Genomic DNA, 16,099 nt, shown 5'->3' with positions numbered 1-16,099 from the left:
TCATCAGTGATTCATCACTTCCATACGACACCCAGTGCTCACCCAACAGGTGCCCTCCTCGGTGCCCATCCCCTATCTAGCCCATCCCCCACCCACCTTCCCTCCAGCAACCCTCGGTTTGTTCTCTACAGTTAATAGTTTCTTATGGTTTGCCTCCCTTTTTTTTCTCTTCCTCCCCCTACGTTCATCTGTTTTGTTTCTTAAATTCCACATATGAGTGAAATCATAGGATATTTGTCTTTCTCTGCCTGATCTATTTCACTTAGCATAATACACTCTAGCTCCATCCATGTCATTGCAAATGGCAAGATTTGAGAAGATATTTTCAAATGACATATCTGATAAGGGGTTAGTATCCAAAATCTATAAATAATTTTTCAAACTCAACATCCAAATAATAAACAATCCAGTTAAGAAATGGGCAGAAGACATGAATAGACATTTTTCCAAAGAAGACATCCAGATGGCCAACAGACACGTGAAAAGATGCTCAACATCACGGACCATCAGGGAAATACAAATCAAAACTATGATAAGATACCACCTCACACCTGTGAGAATGGCTAAAATTAACAACTCAGGCAACAACAGATGTTGGCGAGGATACAGAGAAAGAGGATCTTTTTTGCATTGTTGGTGGGAATGCAAGCTGGTGCAGCCACTCTGGAAAACGGTATGGAAGCTCCTCCAAAAGTTAAAGATAAGGGTGCCTGGGTGGCTCAGTTGATTAAGTTCAGGTCATGATCTCATGGTTCATGAGTTCAAGCCCCACATCAGGCTCTGTGCTGACAGCTCAGAGCCTGGAGCCTGCTTCAGATTCTGTGTCTCTCTCTGCCCCTGCCCCACTCATGCTCTGTCTCTCTGTCTCTGTCTCTCTCAAAAATAAATATTAAAAAAATGTTTAAGTTAAAAATAGAACTACCCTACGATCCAGCATGGGGCACATTTAATAAATATTTGGTGAAATGAACAAAAAGGTTGTGTTATATTATGACCAACTGTGCTGTTCATTTCATTCAAGATTGTGCTGTTGAGTCTTTCATTTTCACAAGATCATGTGCTCTGGAAAGTTTTCACAAATGGCCCCAGGACGTGGATACATGGAGAAAAAGCTAAAGGCCTCCTGTTAAAACTAAAGTTCAAAACTTCTCAGTTGGGAGACTCCAGTTGGTCAAGTTCCCTGGAAAACAACATCTAGTACACACATCCAAGTACAAATAAATGCTCAGCGAGGGCAGTGTGATGCTCGTAGGAAGCGTGGGGTTTAGCACAACTTCATACTTTGTGTAACATTAGCAAATCTTGAATTACTTTGTGCTATTTTGTGACGATGCCACTCTCAGGGTCTTTCTTCGTGTATGAAATAATACTCTGAAGGGCATTCCAAATCTGAGAGTGCCTGACTAGGGTTGGTTGACCACCATATGGACAGGGTTTCCGTGTACAGCTCAACACAAGTATTAGACACTTCCCACAACAGCATATTCCTTTATCATCACAATATAATAATGCAAATGACTGAGAACACGTGACGTAAAATTGGCATTACTGAAGTGTTAACGCATCGTTCTAAACAATATTTTTTTCTGGGTCCCAAATCTGGAACGAAATACTTCCTCAAGAAGCCCTTGCGTACTTGAGGAGAAAATCAAATGAGACTCCCTCCTGAACCCTGGAGGTGATTAGCAGCACGTTACTGGGGGGACTCAGTGTTTCTAGTTTTCAGTGGATGGATCCAAGAAGTATACACACCCAACAAACACATAGGTGAGGGCTTAATTTTTTTTTTTTTAATCTCAACAATAAAATACAACCAGATTCCAAATTTGGTCTCTTAACCATGACAATTTCTTTACGTCAGTGACATTTAGTATTGGCTTTGTCAAAGGCAATCTGAAAATCTAAATAAATGATACCCACTCGTGCCCATTTATCACGTCCATATATAACCTGCTACCAACAGCTTAAAATATTTCTGACTTAAGCTTTTAATTTTGAGATACTTGCAGATCCCCATGCGGTTGTTAAGAAATAAAACAGACAGATCCTGTAGACCTCTCACCCAGTTTCCTCCAATGGTGACATCTTGCAGAACTATCACAACCAGGGTAGTGGCATTAATGCAATGACATTAATGCAGGACATTTACCTCAGCGCACAGATCCCACGTGCTGCCCATTTATGGCACACTTACCTCCCACAAATCTGTTGAACATGTTGGTAGGAGTCTGCTTCTGGGCCCTTTACTCTGTTTCATTGATCTGTGTGTCAATCCCCCCACCACTGTCTTGATTACTGAAGTTTTATAATAAGACACTAAATTAAATGGATGAATTCTTCCCCAATTATTCTTTATAAAAATTGTGTAACCTACTCTAATTTAGTCACCATTCCATATAAACTTCAGAATAACACTGCCTATCTCTATCTCTATGCCTCGACAAATTTTTGCTATGATTTTGATCGGCATTGCATTAAACCTGGGTTGCGATTTCGGGAGAAGGGTTACTATGTTGACTACTATGTAAGTTACTATGTAACTTACATACTATGTATGTTACTATGTAAGACTACTGCCCATACTGTCTTCTAAGCCGTGAACATGATGCGCCTCCTTCTATGCAGCTCTCTGGGTTCTTTCATCAGTGTTTTGTGGGTTTCAGCAAACATATTGTCTGCATGCTTTGTTAGATTTATACCTCTTCACATTTTTTAATGAGCGATTGTAACTGTTATTGTATTTTTAATTTCAGTGCTCTTTATTAGAATATAAAAGTACAATTGATTATTTTGTGTTTATGTTGTATCCTGTGACCTTGCTGAACTCACTTATCGGTTCTATGAGGCTTTTTTCCTTTTTTAGTAGATTCCTTGGGATTTCATACACAATCACATCATCTATAAAGAGGGACAGAGTTATTTCTTCCTTTCCAATATATCTGCCTTTTCTTTCATTTCTTGCCTTACTGCACTTGCTAGGACTTCCAGCATTGTGTTTAATAACAGTGGTGAGAACGGGCGTCCCTCCCTTCTTTCTGATCTTGTGAGCAAAACACTCAGCTTTTCACCATCAAATACTATGTTAACTGTAGGACATTCGTAGATGCTCTTTATCAAATTGAGGTTGTGTGTCCTCTATGCCTATTTTCTGAGTGTTTTTATCATGAATGAATGCTGAATTGCCAAATGCTTTTTCTGCATCAAATTGATATCATGTGACTCTTCTCTCGTTTAGCCTATTAACATGGTGGGTTATCATGACCGATTTCAAATATCAGACCAGCTTTGCATCTCCAGAAAAAGAAACAAATTATTCACAGTGGATCATTCTTTTCATACATTGTTACATTGCAGTTGTTAATAATAATAGTCTTTTTGCATATGTGTTCATGAGGGATACTGGTCTTCAGTTTCCTGTGTCTGTGTGGGTGTGGGTGTGGTTGTGTGTACTGTCTTTGTCTGGGTTTAGTACTGGGCACTACTAGCTTCATAAGATGAACTTAGAAGTGCTCTCTCTTCTATTTTCTAGATAAGATTATGTAGTTACTGTTAATTTTCCTTTAAACGTTTGGTAGAATTCTCCTGTGAAACCACCAGGGATTTGAACTTTCCTTTGGGGAAGATTTAAATTACAAATTCATTTCCTTGATGCTTATGGGGACATTCAGTGATCTCTTGCACTGGGTCAACTGAGGTGGTTTGTGTTTTTTGAGAAATTGGTGCATTTTATCTACGTCGTTTGTGACAGTTGGGTGTCATATCCCTTCTGATCTTTCTGATGTCTGCAGGGTGTGTGGTGACATTTCTGATACATTGCACCTTGTGTCTTTTCTCCTTTTTCTTTGTCATTCTTTCTACAGGCTTGCCATTATTTTGGTTATCTTCAAACAACCAGCTCTTTGTTTCATTGATTTCCTTTAACTTGTTTCAATTTCATTGATCCCTGGTCTTGTTACTCCCTTCTCTTTACTTGCTTTGGGTTTACTTTGCTCTCACTTCTCCAGGTTCCTGAGGTAGGAGCTTAGATCACTAAGACTTTCCTCTTCCCTCACATGCGCATTTAGTGATATAAATTTTCCTCTCGGCAATGTTCCTGCCGTGTCTCACACAGTCAGTACGTAGTCCATATTTTCATTTTCATTCAGTTCAGCACATTTTTTTCCATTACCTGGAGACTTCCTTTTTGGTCCATGGATTATACAGAAGGGTACTGTTTGGCTTCCAAGTATTTGGAAATTCTCGTGCATCTTTCTGGTATTGGTTTTTTAGTTTGGTTCCATAGTGGGAGGTAAGCCCACTCTATATAATTCCATTCTTTCTGAACTTCTTTATTTTTTATTTATGACCCTGCGTGTGGTCTTTCTTGATACGTGTTCTGTTGGAACTTAAAAAGTAGGCATATGCTGCTCTCGTCGTTGTAAATGTTCTGTAAACGAGTAGAGCCTGTTGGCTCACTGTGCTGCTGAGTTCTTCTCTGTCCTTGCGGAGATCCTACGTAGATGTCTGGGCACGTGTCCAGAGCAGGGCATCAAAGTCTTTAGCTTAAACTTCTGTTTCAGCTGGCTTCCTCTCATGCCACTCAACAGCCTTGTTGCTGCCACGTGGGAGAAGTCAGGCTCCCCATTCAACTACCTCTGACAAAGAAGAGGAGGGCACTCTTGTCACTGCTGGGCAGAAAGGTGCTCTGGTCTCCTGTGCCCCTCGTCCTCCCTCCCTGGCTTCAGGGTGAGCAGGTGGGAAGGGCTGGCATGCCCCTTCACTGCTTCCTACGTGGGTTCCACCGAGGGGGTTTGGGAGAGGGGAGCTGTGGCCAGGTTAGCTCTGAGTGGTGGCGAAAGTCCCGGCCCCCGACAAGGCCTCCTCTGACATCCCCCTCCAGGAGGGAGGTGGGGGGATAACACAAATTCAGAAACTTAGCACAATACTAACATCTGACCTACGCCTAGCCACCTCAGAATTGCATGCCCTACAAGGAAACTGTATTTTAACAAATGTAACTAAATGGCTGTGTTTGTTTTTGCTTTAAAAAAAATCAAAGAAAACAAGGTGGTCACAATGAAAACTATATAATCGAGACTAAAACAACACACATTTACTTTACTTTTGTCCTAAATGGACGCAAGAATGTGAAGTTAATTTTGAGAACAAATGGAATATAAGAACAATGATCACTCACATCGGATCCTAATCAATCCTCACCATCTGCAGGAAGACGTCCATGTCATCCAACAGTATCTCTGATCAATCCTCACCGTCTACAGGAAGATGTCCACCTCGCCCAACAAGACCACCAATCGGTATTCACCATCTGCAGGAAGACATCCATCTCACCCGATGAGATCTCCAATCAATCCTCACCGTCTACAGGAAGACGTTCACCTCATCCAACAAGATCCCCGATCAATCCTCACCATCTACAGGAAGACGTCCACCTCATCCAACAATATCTCTGATCAATCCTCACCGTCTACAGGAAGACGTCCACCTCACCCGATGAGATCCCGATCAATCCTCACCATCTACAGGAAGACGTTCACCTCATCCAACAAGATCCCCGATCAATCCTCACTGTCTACAGGAAGACGTCCACCTCACCTGATGAGATTCCCTATCAATCCTCACCATCTTGCAGGGAGATGCGCACTTTGCACAAGGAGATCCCCGGTCAGTCTCCACCGTCTACAGGAAGATGTCCACCTCGCCCAACAAGACCACCAATCGGTATTCACCATCTGCAGGAAGACATCCATCTCACCCGATGAGATCTCCAATCAATCCTCACCGTCTACAGGAAGACGTTCACCTCATCCAACGAGATCCCCGATCAATCCTCACCGTCTACAGGAAGACGTTCACCTCATCCAACAATATCTCTGATCAATCCTCACCGTCTACAGGAAGACGTCCACCTCACCCGATGAGATCCCGATCAATCCTCACCATCTTGCAGGGAGATGCGCACTTTGCACAAGGAGATCCCCGATCAATCTCCACCATCTACAGGAAGATGTCCCCCTCATCCAGCAAGATCCTCCCACATGTGACACATTTTCTTTGCACCGTCCTCCTTCCGGCCACACTGCTGCCAAATCCCTCCCTTGGCACCCATCCTGCCTTTCCCTTTAGCAAACTCTCCAGCTCCTCCAGCTGCCAAGGGCCAGTCTGGTGCTCAGGCCCAACGCCTGGCACGCTGCAGGGGAGAAAGCCGCAGTCTTCCAGGACAGCATGCCTCCTGAGTTCTAGCTTCCACAAGTCACGACGCCTGGAGGGTAAACAGGTCAAGACGCTGGGCCTTCACGACTTCTCGTCTATAGAACACGGACGGTAACGTCAACCTCTCTCCGCGTCCTTCTCCATCTCTGTCTGGCTCTCTCAAGGTGATTTTGAAGACAAGTGAAAGAGGTTGTTTGCACTTAGCTTTGCACCATATCTATGGTTTTCTAGTCAACATCCCCCATACCTGCTTCTAACGATCACCTGTACCTTCTTCTGAGACCCGTTCCAGAACTTTTCACCATATTGACCTGAGAAAAACTCATGAGTCCTGGATGTTATCTGCTCCGTGGGCTGTCCATCCCGTAGCTGTAATTTCGTCAGCCAGAATCCGCGTAACACTTCACAAAGGAATTGCTTCCAAACAAAGCAAGAGTGTGCAGAGCACGTCAGCCACGTACAGCTGGGCATCTGGGCCTCTAGGAGGCAGAGGGGCAACATGTGCATAGAAGATAAACCACAGAAACCGGAAGATCTTAGTGGGACAAACACCCCTGGCTCCCAGAATCCAAAGGGAGGCGAGTCTCCAAGCCTGGTTAAATGGACAGAGAAATGTCTATGAGAGGGAGACGACCAAGGAGAGACCCAATCTGTCCTGGAAATCACACATGGCTTTGTGAGATTGTGATGTCGCAAGGACAGATCAAGGTCTGCCCTCTCAGCTGTGTCCCCGAGGCGGAGGGACTGATGGACAGGTGCTGCGGGGGCTGCAGAAAGCAGGTGGGAGGCAGAGGCCTTTCTAGGTCACTCAGGATGGGTGGCTGTCTCTCAGCCGTGCCTTGCCTTTCCTTGCCGGTTTATTATTCGGGGATGAAAAGAGAAAAACATCAAAGTAGCAAAAGATAGAGGCCAGTCTACCCTTTCAAATACATTTTTTTTTTCCTTTTTCCCCTCTGTCTTTACATAACTGGACCTCCGACTTTATTTTTTTTTTTTTCCTCTTAAGGATTGGGAGATAGGATTCATGCTTTAAGTGGCGGCGTCCCTCATGCATGTAATAGAGACATTTATATGCATACGGCCCAATATAAATCTTTAAGGAAGCTGTCATGTCTTTAAAGATCTCCTTTGGAAGGAGTCCGCTCAATGAAACGACTCCGGAAGACCTAGCATTTTGCTTCTGTTTCAGCAGTGAGCAAGGCTCCTGCAAATGCTTCCGTGTGGGGGGCTGAAAGAGGGGGTGCGGTGGGAACCAGGGAGCGGGGGCCGTGAGCCGCTGTCTGGAAAGTACTTGCTGTAACACTCCGGCACTACACTACACACAATTAAGAGACAAATTACGTTAGCTATATATGTAAAAGAATAAAGCTTTCACCATGGCTATGAATCAAGCCTCATCCAGCTACCTCGTTTCCTGGGTCCACAAAGAAGACTTAGGAAACGCCAACCACATGCACTCTCTTCCCGACTGAAGGCTGCCAGGCTCATTGCTTGGTGAAATCGCCAAGGAACCCGAAGCCAAAGGTGGGAGGGGTCCTGAGCACCTACCATGCACTAATACCCCCAGTGTCTCTGCAAACATGCTTCGCAGATTGCCCACAGGAGGACATTCTCTGGGGCTGAATACACACCACATACTTTAGACTCCCTCCCGGGCCTCTTTACTCATCACTTGTGGGAGTGGAACCAAGGAACCTGCATTTCTAACTCGCTCCCAGTTGATTTCTGGTGCATCTTCAAGTAGGAGAATCACGGCTCCGGGGATCGGTGGCCTAGGCTGCTCTGGGAATCTCCATGCGATGCCGGCAACAAGCAAGGGGGCCCAGGGATGGGGTTTGCAGAGAAGTGTTTCCTGGGCATTTTAGCTATAGAACAGTGATTCCAGTAGATATTGGCATATTTTAAAATTGCCGATCAGTTGAAAATGAGACTTACACTATAATTATATGCAATGCCAACCTTTCCCCTCCCCCTGCCCCCCACTTAGGATAGTTAGCATTTTGTAAACAGCTGTGAGCTCCAGAGACAGGATTTTCAATTATTTTTATCTGAGACAGTAGTGAGAGAACTCGGTGCTTTTCAACTGATTGTCGTGGTACCCGACGGAAGCCACGGCCCGTGCTCGCAGTTTGGGGAAATGAGAATAAAAAGAGCGTGCTACAGCAGAAGGGGGGGGGGGGACGGACCCAGGGTCCTAAAGAAGACTTCTCACTCTAGTTTCTACCCACCGACCTAAAACACACTTACGGGACGCACGGATCCTTCGCTGCAGGCACGGCAGCTTCTCTGAAAATCAGTTCCTTCTTTATTCAATTTAATGTTCACTGGGGCCAGTTCACACTGAAGTTTGGTGATTTTACCAGCATAGCCCACGATACAGAAAATTATTTTAAGGGAATGGGAACGGGCTATGCATGAACAGAGTAAATGGGCACAAGTAGATAGCATCTACTTACGCTTTCAGATTGCCTCCGATGTGGCTAAGAGCCAAGGTGACTACATGCAGTCTCCATCAGATTGAGGACATTGTCAGGGTTCAAAGACTACATTTGGAAAAACAAATCAAGGAAAACACCTAGGGGCAAGTCTTTTTATAATCTTTTATATTTTACAAACACCTTATAAAATGCAACACATGTGTGTTTATAAAATTGGGAAAATGATAAAAATAATGAAGTGAAAATAAAGTAAAAAATCCCTTTTCTCAGAGAAAGCCAATATTAATCTGTCTGTCATCTAGCAAATCAATTCTTGTCTATGCACGCTCTTCAAGAAAAAAAGGACTGGCCACACATTGTGATGTGATTGGGGATGCCCTGTCCTATTTACTTGCACAGTCTGCTGGCCGGGGAACTGCCCTCGTCTGCCCAGCGATGGTCAGACCCAGGCCTGTAGCCAGGCTGCAGCAGGAGCCACAGCTGGAGAAAAGAGGGGAGAACCCTCAGAGAGACTGTTCCATCCCAGCACAGTCATTCCGTTCTTACCCCGGAGCCCTCTCTCCCAGGCCCCAGTTCTCCTGGGGCACGCTGCCCTCAGTGACAGCATCCGGGGTATCTCTTCTTCCCTTCCTTTTCTGGTCTTGGAGGCGGTAGTCACATCCCGTGGGACAAGTCTCTGGTCACCTCGATGTCACTTGTCTGTCTCCATGTTGCCTATGGAAGCTATTCTCCGTACTCTGCTCCTTCTCCTTGACTAGTTGGTGCAGTTTCCCCTCCAGACTGCACCCCGACTGACTCCCCGTCCCCAGCCCCTCTGTTCCCAGGTGCTCACTCTGGCTATTCCTGTTTTGGTGCTAATGGCTCAGATGCGCCCACCTGTTCTGAAGCTCAGGAAACGACAGGGATAGATAACCATGTTCATCACCGTGCAAAGCACTGAAGAAAGAGAACAAAACTCTCAAAGGTGAAAAGCAAAGCAAAGAGAATGATGCAGGGCCTGGCAGGGCTGAGAGAAGGCAGTGGAACAAAGCGCTAAGAACTAGTCATTCCCGAAGGACCGTGTGTGTGCCAGGGCATCTCATGTGTGCCCTTACGTGAACCTGTGGAGTGAGCACAGTGGACCTCAGCACCCGGACAGGGACGTGCAGCCTCACGGGTGAGAGGAGGAGGAATGAACACAAGCAGACATCGCACTGTAGGCTGGACACGTAACTGTGACAACTCCCAGGCTTTACTGCAGGAGGGATCAGGAGTGAGCGGACAAGCATCTAGGCACCAGGCCACCATGGAAAATTCTCGGGGGACCTTTCAGGGCCTCGCTCAGAGGTTCGCTACTGAGACTGCTGGTGTGTTCATTTCCCTCCACCATCACTTTTATCTAGCTAAGACATCGTCCACAGCCTGCACAAAACACACCGCATTAGAATGGGGCAGTTTTCAACAGCGCGCACATTCTCCTTAGGAAGGCAGTGAGCTAAGGACAGACCAAATTGTTAATTAGATTATCATATAAATAAAGTATTTCTTTTTAAAATTTTTAATGTTTATTTATTTTTGAGAGAGAGAGAGACAGACAGACAGAGACAGAACACAAGTGGGGAAAGGGCAGAGAGAGAGAGAGACGGAATCTGAAGCAGGCTCCAGGCTCCGAGCTGTCAGCACAGAGCCCGACGCGGGGCTTGACCTCACGAACCTCGAGATCATGACCTGAGCTGAAGTCGGACGCTCAGCTGACTGAGCCACCCAGGCGTCCTGAAACAATGTATTTCTAATATGGAAATCTGCATTCCCACAAAGTTGAAGTGTTAGGAAGCTAAAGTTTCTGTAAGGGAGCCACCTTCAGTGACAATTCAGGCATTTCAGGATACCCAGATTAGAGCATGGACAGCTTTTGTGAGTTTCTGGCGGCACTGGTATTCGATTTATGTGTATGTGTGCATTTACTTTGTCTATCTATCTATGTATCTATCTATCATCATCTATCTAGTGTAACTGATTTATATATCTAGGTCTACCTCTATGGATGTATTGATCTCTGGCTCTCATACCTAGTTTGAGATCTCTTGCTCTCGTACACAGTAGTAATTGCATTAGCACCATGCAAATATAGCCGTAAATGCTTTCACAGTTTCTCCCCCTGCCCGCTAAGCTTCAGGGGAGAAGCACAAAAACAGAAACGGGCAGGTGATGGGGGCGAAGGAACAGCCCCTGCTTCGGGGACAGGAGCTCTCTGCTCTCGAACGTGGAGAGCACAGAACATATTATATATATTTTTTTAATTTTTTAATATTTATTTATTTTGGGGAGACAGACAGAGTGCAAGCAGGGGAGGGGCAGAGAGAGAGAGATAGAGAGAGAATCAGAATTTGAAGCAGGCTCCAGGCTCCGAGCTGTCAGCACGGAGCCCAATGCGGGGCTCAAACCCACAAAGTGCGGGATCATGACCTGAGCCAAAGTCGGACGCTTAACCAACTGAGCCACCCAGGCACCCCAAACATATTATATTTCTGATGATCTACAAAGGACATGTGGTCCATAAGCCCAAGTCACGTGACATCCTGGCCAAGGGGACGCGAGCTGGGGCTGGAAATCATGGAGCCCAGGGCAGACAGCCTGTGTGAATGAACACCAGAGAGCAGGGCCAGGTGGGGGCAGGCAGCCCAAGGGCTCAGCAGCACCTAGTGCCCGGGGAGGGTGTCAGAGGTCCCCAAGGGCGAGCGTCTCAGAGACACGTGACAGCACGGGGGCAGGGCCAGCCCTGAACCCTGAAAGGTGTGGTGACGGTAGGAGACCACGCAGCACAAGGAAGGAGACAAGACAGGACTCCCGTGGCGGCCACTGCACAAACCGTCCTCTGTGGCCGAGGCTGGAGGGGCCTAACCTTTCTAATTACGATAACTAAAAAGGACTACCAGTTCTGCGTTATTGAACCTGGTCTGTGGGTGCCAGTGAAAGCCAATGAAGGGCGTCCTGTTACTTGACAGAGACCAGAAATCTCCCTGGAGCTGCCTGGGTTTTTATCTGCTTCCAAGGAAAAGACCGTTTCTGCTGAACATATTTTCAAATGTGGCCTGAGCCAGACATCACATGGAATCCAATCACATCCCGAGTTGCGTGTGCTCCACTACGAGGTACAGGAAGAGCGAGAGTGGTAGAATGATCGGGAAGATCTGGTTTTTTAAAGGAAAAGCAGACTTTCTTCTTCCAGCAGGGAGACATCAGCTCGGTGGTGAAAGGCTTACAACACCGGTTTAGGAAAAGCTGATGAGGACGAGCAGCCGTCACTGCCACGAGCCTGTCTGTTATTAACACGCGGAAGAAGAGGAACCACGTTTAGCTCTGAAGAGTGCCACCAGAGGAACAGAGAGGGGAACGAAATAGCAGCCGTGAACCCACTTTTAAGGAAAACTCCTCATTCAGTGCTTTACTGGTAAACTAGAGCGTCTTCCGTCAGTCAGTGGCAGGGGACGGGGGCAGTGGGTACATACGTGGCCGTGAGCCAGGGTACTGGAGCAAGAAGGGATTTGGATCCACATTTGGATTCTAGAGTGAGCAGCGGAGACAGGGGCGGGGGGCTCTGTATTTGGCAATTAAATGGGCTTCTGATTTTACCATGAGTTGACAAGTGAGGCAAATATGGAAAATCAGTTTTACTGTGTTATGTTTTTGAAGTGGGTTGAGAGGGAGGGGGGTGTGGGAGGTGGCTAGGGAATCTAGTGCAGTTGCTTCTGGATCAGCTCAACCGAAGACGCCAGCCAAGGAGAGGTCCTAACTCGCACATACGCAGGCGTGAAGCCCGCAGACAAACAGACGGGAGTTTCAGGAGTCACCTCATGCACGACACTGAATCATGAGGGTGTATAAAGTCCTAGAAGGAGACAGAAAATACTCTCCTGGGAAACACTGGTATTTGCGGAATGCAAGCAGATCCACTTCTCAAATTTACAATCCCTTTCTCTACCATGTTATTTACATGATGCAAAATATAATTTCCAGAGAAGACGTGGTTGGGATTACCAAGTGACAAAAATGCGCAACTTTGGAATATACTCTTGAATCCAGTACATCACATCAGAATGGACGTCAAGATTGGGTTTTAGGAAAAGAAAGTAAAGATCATCTTCAGGCAGATACAAATGGGTCTGATAATTTCTCATGTGTGGTTTCAGCTTTCTATCTGAGGTTTGCTGAAAAGAGTCTCGATTTCACGTGTAGCGGTAAATTGATCTCTCTATGGCCATCAATATTTATAGGCAGAGGCTTCTGTTTTTTACTTTTCCATTAAGTGATTCTCTCTAACAGTAATGCTTGCTTACATTCTGATTGACTTTAAGTCATAAATACTAATAAAGAAAGTTAGGAGCACATAGGATAATTGTTAAGGGTCCTTATCTGGAATCTGAATATAGACATTGCCTTGAAATTTCTATACCTGAAACTTACAAATAAGCCTCAATGGTTTCTTTCAAGGGGAAAAAAAAAAAAAAACAAAAAAACAATCAACTAGTGATTAGACATCCATAGTCTAGGAAACCTAAAGTTACTTATTTATAACTTTCTGTCAGTCCAGGAAGATAGCAAAACCTATTAAATCTTTGAAGAAACAGTAAGATTCCCTAAATGAGATCCTGCATTTTCTCTTCCAGACAAAACCCTGGATCAGGAAACGTTTATCACGTCTCCTACAAAAATTTATGCCAAAGGCAAAACTGATACGAGCAACAGAGCACCAGGAGTCTTGTGGAGTTAATTTTTATTTTTCCACAAGGCTGCCCCAGAGGTGAACAAACACAGATGTAAATTACGTTCATCCTGTGTCGGTCAAGATATCTTTGTCAAATATCCTTCAATAGCACCAGTTTGGCTTGGACCAGACAGATTTCATTGTTATGTCTGGGGATTCTGCCTGGAGAAAAGAAAGGGAGATAAATGGATGGCTCCCTATTGATTAGTTCACCTCCTTTTTCTTTTGATTTAAAGGTTCACTTTCCGAGCCTTCTGGGGCACATTGTGTCTCCCACAAATCTCTGGGGTGAAGGCCAGCTGACAAGCTACAGAAGGTGTTCCTGGTACAGTGGAATGGGAAAATCGAACAGGCTAAGATTTCCCCTGCATACATGTTACGTAAATATGTCTAAGGGCGAGGAGGCTGGCTGTCATCACTCCAGCACCTGGAGTCTCCTGCAGTGTCCCTGAGACAAAGATCTTGACTTCCCAGAGATCTGAGTAACAGCATCCATTTACCTGATACATTTCAATTTTAGTTTATTCAGTGACAGGGGTAGCTCTTCTTCAAGGAGAAGGAAAAAAAAAGAAAACACTCAGATGCTTTATAGACTGGCCACAAATCAGTAACATCATCATTCCCTCACATCACTTCTATCAGCAATGTTTTAGTAATATGGTTCTCATAAAGCTTCTCATAAAGGCCTGTAGAAATCAGTGACACCAACACTAATGATCAAGGTCTACGTGTCTGGGATTATAATTTTACCTGCAGGGATGCAGTTTAGGGGATGGAAAAAGAATCCGGATGAAAATAATCAAAATCTACCCACAGAAAGACACATCTGCCAGCACATTATATAAGGGGGCAATACATTTTCAATCTGTCATAAAATTACATCATATAATATGTAGCATACAAGTTGCAGAGAATGCTTTAATTTCCTTAAGGCAGATAATATGGAAAGGATCTTCTAACATCTGCAGTAAAACTTCACATGCCTCTTTGCTCCATTAAAATATTAGTCATAAAGCTAAATGATAAAGAACATAATTTTTTACAAAAATTCTGAGATCAAGGTAGAGCTACTCATGAAAATAACCTGTATATTTGGTGAAAAACAGGATGTCGCATTAATGTAAGTGAAAACATTATCTAGGGGCTCAGTTGGTTAAGCATCCGACTTCAGCTCAGGTCACGATCTCACGGTTCGTGAGTTCAAGGCCCACGTCAGGCTCTGTGCTGACAGCTCAGAGCCTGGAGCCTGCTTCGGGTTCTGTGTCTCCCTCTCTCTCTGCCCCTCCCCCACCCATGCTCTGTCTCTTTGTCAAAAGTAAATATGGGGCGCCTGGGTGGCACAGTCGGTTAAGCGTCCGACTTCAGCCAGGTCACGATCTCGCGGTCCGTGAGTTCGAGCCCCGCGTCGGGCTCTGGGCTGATGGCTCAGAGCCTGGAGCCTGTTTCCGATTCTGTGTCTCCCTCTCTCTCTGCCCCTCCCCCGTTCATGCTGTGTCTCTCTCTGTCCCAAAAATAAATAAACGTTGAAAAAAAAATTAAAAAAAAAAAAAGTAAATAAACATTAAAAAAGAACTAAAAAATAAAATAAACATTAAACAATCAAAAAACATTATCTAAAAGTTTTCTCTTCTACTACAATTTTCACAGATAGAGAAATAGCTCTATTTCTGCACTTATTTGCCGCTAAAGTTTTTCAAGCACGATAGGAAGAGCAAGAAAATACCATAATAGAATTTTGGTTACATTTTTCCCTATCATCTGCTGAAGTGATACTAATTACACTATAATAAATAAAAATAAATAATCTAACATGACTTGCAAAACATTGCTTTATGGACCGAGTACATTACTAACATAGAAAAATTAACAAATACACTTTTTAACCACTGAAGGACATTTTATCATTCACTTTATTTGAGCCAGTCAGTTGGGCTCCTAATAGTCTCATCTGAAAACATACCCAGTTGATGAGAAGATCCAGGAAATATTTTCTCTTCATTATCTGTTATTGAGGAGTTCAAAATTCTGCTAAATACAGTGGCACTCTTTCACGGAGAGACCTTCAGCTATTGGTGGGGAAATACGACTCATGTTTGATGCAACATCTCAAAGTAATCGTACATGCATTGATTTCTTGCCCAACACGTGACCTTCAGAACAGGTTTAGGAGATTAACAGTGATATTCTCTTTAATTACAAATTTTGTGAATGTGGCAGCTGAGGGTCAGTGTCTGTCCTCCTCAAAGTCCTGGCCATGGAGTCCCCATGTACCTTGTGTATCTTCTCTATCACACCACATGGATCCTATGACTACAGACAACGAACACTTTAAGAAATTCATACACACCATGGTGGAGGCGGGGAAACACGTGGTCCTGGAAATGGGAAGTGAAATACGGTGTTGTGACCCCCACCCCATGGTGGGTTGAGTCGTGCACCCTCAAGACCTGTGTCCACCCAGAACCCCACAATGTGACCTTGATTGGAAATAAGGTCTTTCAAAGGTGTGATTACATCATAAGATGGGGTGGGCCCTAAATCCAACACCTGGCATCTTTAAAGAAGAGGAGAGGAAGCCACGTGAAGACAGAGGCAGAGATTGGGAGTTGTGTCTACAAGCCAAGCCCCGTTGACTGCTGGCAACCACCAGAAGCCAGGAGAGAAGCCTGGAACATATTTCTCTTGGACCCTGCCAAAGGAGCCA

At 44.8% G+C, this 16,099-nt stretch overlaps 1 protein-coding gene across 3 annotated transcripts in view; it reads right to left on the bottom strand.

Annotated features, from left to right (window-relative positions):
* MYO16 (myosin XVI) overlaps positions 1 to 16,099 on the bottom strand; it is a 607,799-nt gene that overhangs the window by 149,670 nt on the left and 442,030 nt on the right. The window lies entirely within an intron of this gene.

The sequence above is a fragment of the Leopardus geoffroyi genome, chromosome A1 (genome assembly GCF_018350155.1).
Source record: "Leopardus geoffroyi isolate Oge1 chromosome A1, O.geoffroyi_Oge1_pat1.0, whole genome shotgun sequence".
NCBI classification, from domain to species: domain Eukaryota; kingdom Metazoa; phylum Chordata; class Mammalia; order Carnivora; family Felidae; genus Leopardus; species Leopardus geoffroyi.
This window is presented reverse-complemented; position numbering and strand designations above follow the sequence as displayed.